We start from the raw sequence: 5,097 nt of genomic DNA, 5'->3' as shown, positions 1-5,097 counted from the left end.
TATACCCCCATAGACCTCAGGGGACCACCTCACCAGCAGGTTACTCTCAGACAGCACAGATCCCCATGGCATCTGTAACTCTGTCAACCTTTATTTCTGCCTGCTCCCTAAGCAATGTTCTTGAGAGCTCTGGATGGGTGGTGATGCCTTTAACACCATTGCCGTTCCCCGAACCTCTAGCATTCTGGGTTAAATATTAATTTGAAAACATCCTGGTGAAGAACAGAATCCTTTCACCTTTGAGTTTTTGTCTCAACCTCATCATAGCACATAAAGGAAAATGAATATGAAAAACAACAGGATGGGGTGCTGGATACTTCCTCTTGCTTTGCAATTTGAATTATTGACAGGTCAAATTTCGACACAGAGGAAAGTTCTGATCTCTGTCTCTGTATCTCTGTTTGTGTCTGTCTGTCTGTCTGCCTGTCTTCTGTCTGTCTGTCTGTCTGTCTGCCTGTCTTCTGTCTGTCTGTCTGTCTGTCTGTCTGTCTGCCTGCTTGCCTCTCCCTTCCTACCTCCCTCCTTCCCTCCCTCCCTCCCCCCCCCCTCTCTGGACCAGTTCCACATCTCTGAAAGACAAGCACCACATAAGCAAGTTCCATGTGGCTGAATTGAGAATGTAGAGAGAGGAAAAGAGGAAGGGAAGAGAGGACCCCAACTCCTTAATCCTATAACACTCGTCCAGTGATGCTGGAACAAGTGAGTGTAACCAACAGCTACAGCTCTCATGGACCTATAACCAGCCATGATCCTGTCTGTGTGCTTTAGGAAGAACACGTAGCTGACATGACAAAAGTGGGTGACCAGCACCAGTGGCTGACTGACACAAGTTGGTGGCTGGCTCCAGAGGTTGCCTGGTTCAGAGATTATAATGAAAGATTGTAATTTACTTTTAGGGGAAAAACATCTGTGAAACCAATAAGGACAATTTATGCATGGATATTTATGTCACACAATTATTTTTTCTCTATGCCTCTCCTTCATTGTTTTCACCTCCTTCCTGCCTTAAGTGGGAGTGAACGTCATTCTGTTTATCCAATTTTCTTGGTAAATGAAACGTTTTAAAGAAAAACATACTAAACACTCCTGATAATAAAAACTCAGCTGAAGAAAATTGAATTCCTCCTTGATGATCTAGAAATGCTCCTAATTAAGAACTGCAACTATGCATACAGATTGCAAAAAAAAAATGTTGGGTTATTTCAACACATGACTCAGGCTGTCGATTTTATTTCTGGCTGACAGTTCATTAAAAACCATAGATAACATATTGTCTCAATTTGAATCTTCTGAAATATTATGCATTTTTAATCCTTCTTAGGCTCCAAGACATGTTTTCCTCTGATTTTCCATAACCCCCTATCAGTGAAAGGGGGTCATTGCACACGTGCAGCAAAGCAGAATATCATCATGGTTTATCTCTCCCCAAAGGCAGCAGAGGCAAAGGAAGCCTGTTAAATACCCTGCACTAGGGCATCTGTTGCATCTGTTTCTTGTATCCATCATGATGAGTAAGATCCTCTTATCTGACTAACTCAGAGGACCACAAAACCAGTTCTTCTCAACTTCAAGTGTCTCTGCTCCTCACCTCCACAGCTCAGGATCCAGTGTTTAAAGTGTCTCTGCACTTACTTGCTATCAGCTCAGCAAGTGACAGAGAATATCACCCCAGTGTCTGGTCATTTGTGTATTATGTAATAATACCGGAATAGCACTCAGATCATGAGTTGTTTGACGTTGAAGTAGACCCTAGGACAAGAGTGTGGGAGCAAGGGGTATATTTTGGAAGTGATGCCAAGAATACCGGATGGAGAAGGGTGGAAAAGTGAGACAGGAGATTGAAAGAGTGTTTGTGGTGTGTATTTATGAGTACACTACTTCTGAGGACAGCTGGGGCTCAGCTACAACGAGGATCTCTGAGAAGGTAAGTAGAGCATACTCTAGGGGGCCATCTGACGCCATAAGAAGATGGAGTCTTGGAGGGGGAGACCTGGTGGCACTCAGAGGAAGGACAGCAGGTTACCAAGAAGAGACTTGATACCCTATGAGCATATACAGGGGGAGGAGGTCCCCCTCAGGAACAGTCATAGGGGAGGGAAGTAAGGGGAAAGTGGGAGGGAGGGAAGAATGGGAGGATAAAGGGGATGGGATAATCATTGAGATGTAATAAGAATAAATTAATAAAATATTTTTTAAAAGAAGATGGAGTTTTATTTGATAATGACGGTCTATTTCCAGTTGAAAGTTGAGCCCCAGGTACTGAAGACCCAGCATGTCTAATCTGTGTGACATGTGAGCACAGCTGTGGAAAGGACATAGGCGAGCGAGCACTTGGGCATAACTGCAGGTGCAGTGTGGGTAGACAAGAAGGTGACTGTCGGCTGGGGAGCATCACTCTGAAGGAACACTGGGCTCTTCTGTGATGTTTATGAACACGCAGCCTGTAAGCTTCTCCTTCAGAGGGCCTAAGGCAGTAGGTCTGAGGAGAGGCCAATAATGTTAACCTGTCCCTAGAGGCTACTGATATTATTGATCAAGGACTTGATTTTGAGAAGCACTCACTGGTAGGGTAGATAAAAGTGAAGATCCAGGAGTGTTTGCCCTTGAGAGAACACTATAAAAAATCCTCAGAGCCTGTTGGCTGTCTGACTGTGGACAGTAGGCAAATTCAAAGAGGAGAGAGATGACAAAAGGAGAACAAGAAGAAAGTTTGAAGAGAAAAGTAAGCAGATGCGGAGACTTTCTGCTCTCTATTCTTAAGAGGATATGATTCCTTGGGAAGAAGACAAATAATGGAGAAAACCATTCCTTGTTTTAAGTCACGTGGACACAGTGGCGATGGCGATGGAGCTTATGGGTGGAGACACTGAGTAGGCATGGTAGCTGGCGGTAGCGGGTGCGGATGTTGGGTCTCTCCTATACTCTCCTGTTGGAATAATAATGGTCTCAAGCGTGGCACTCCTGTGAACATGTCTAGACGTTGGACAATATTTTTCTCAAATTCTGTCATAGATCTCCTGGTAGAGCACCATAGTTCTGTGTGATCATTTCTTCATACAGGGTAAATCACAAGAGCATCTTTAAAATTGTCTGTCTTTGCAGGTAAGAAAACTACTCTGAGTTCATTCTGGAAACTCTACCCACTTCTTCCACTTGAGCTGTCTGAAGGGTGGCCTGGTCTTGACATGCCAGTCATCTCTATCACTACTCTAGATGACCTGGATGGATTACATTGATGCTATGCCTAGGGCTCTTCACTGGGAGAATCCTAGACTCAGAGTGGTAAGTGTGGAGTACGCTGAGTTCCTGGGTGCCATAGACTTAACATCTCTTGTGTCTCATGAAGCTCTGCCATTGATGAGAGACAATCTCCTTTGCTCAGATACAATACTGTGCACCATGATATGGGCACCATGGCTTCCTGTACTGTCTGCCTCACCTCCCTATGTGTAAAGCAGTACTAGGAAGTCTGGAAGTTTAGAAGTCTCTCTTACCAAGAATTGTATGTCTGTTGATGATGGTCTTTGTGTTGGAGAGGACAAGGTAGGCAAATATTTCTATGGGGGAGCATAGCAGTGCAGTATCTTCCTGTGGAAGGGATGGAAGTCTCTGCTTCTGGGCTCTAGGACTCTCAAACTTATTCCTGGCACTTGTCAATACCATGGTTGAGCAGGGAGAAGTAGCCCACTATACTGTTTTAAATTACCCATAATTTTAATCAAGGAAATAATTACAGGCATTGGCACTTTGTTAGTCATCGTATTTTGGCATATTTCTCTTTTGGTGTTGATGAACAGGTGTGTGAGTGGATCTGTGCCCAAGTTGCTGACCTACATCAGTGCTGAGAGTGTTTTTTTTTTCAATGAAAATGGCTTAGCTTTCCTTTCAGTAATATCTTCTTTAATAGCTCTTAGTAACTTGGATAGCATGTTAGAGAGACAGAGTTTGAAGAGAATATATTCCACTCTTCATTAAAATAATTAATAATAATGATGATAATCAAAGAAGTCTTTTGATGTCTCACAAGTGTTGGAAGACAGTCATCAAATCAGCAGGTGTTGTAATAGAACCCAGATTCCAAGCTCTATCATTTTCCAGACCTGCCCCCAAATCTAAAAGTCCATTTGGGTGTGGTGGCCCATGCCTCTAATCCAAGCAAGTGTGGGAAGGTTATGAATTCAAGATCATCCCGAGCTGAAAAGCGAGACCCTGTCAATAATTGAACAAACAAATCTGACATTCATCTCTGACCTCTCTCTCCTTTTCTCCCCCTAATGCAATCATCCCAGTCCCCCAGCTTCCCTCAGGAATTCTGTCTTACCCACTCCAGTTCTGTCCCTCTGCTGTCACTTTCCAACTGCCATTACTCCTTTACTTCAACTGCCACTCAGCTCGTCTTTGCTTCAGCCTCTCCACACTCCATGTTCAGACTAAACTTGCTCCTCAACAGGACTCTTGTCAAAACCATCTGTCCTCAGGTTTAGAGGTGGACAGTCCCAAGGGATCCCTACGGTACTAACTGCTACAACAGTGGACTTTAATCCTGTCTCCCCTCACCTTGTCCTCCCTCTTTCCCCATCAGAGACTTGAGAAGGAATTACATTTAATTACTTGAGTGAACCCGGAGTTCAGGTTAGCAGCTTCCAAAATGAAAAACAAGATAGAAACAGTTTGCTGCCAGAACAGTCACCTTAAACTCTCCATAATATTGGAGCATCATAGGTATAGAATTTTGTATATTGATACAAAGTAAGTTTAATTTTGATACACTGGTATAGAATTCAGATTTAAGATTATTCTCCACACACAATATATATACATATTTATGTATATATACATATATATTTCTACTCTAATATGAGGTACTGAACCCATAAAACTCAATTATAATACAAAGTTTGCTTCCAATACCTTGAAAGTGCTCTTGCAGGCTATTTAGGATAATTAATTAATACAAATTGTTAGTTGATTAAATCATGGTCATGTCAATTACTAGTTTATTTTTATCACAAGAATATACATCCTAGGTTTAACAGAAGATATGATCCTATAGATAGATAAGATAAAATATATAAGGAGTTCAAAAGCCTCAGAGAC

This window comes from Acomys minous (genome assembly GCF_964271855.1).
Source record: "Acomys minous genome assembly, chromosome: 3".
NCBI lineage: Eukaryota > Metazoa > Chordata > Mammalia > Rodentia > Muridae > Acomys > Acomys minous.
This window is presented reverse-complemented; position numbering follows the sequence as displayed.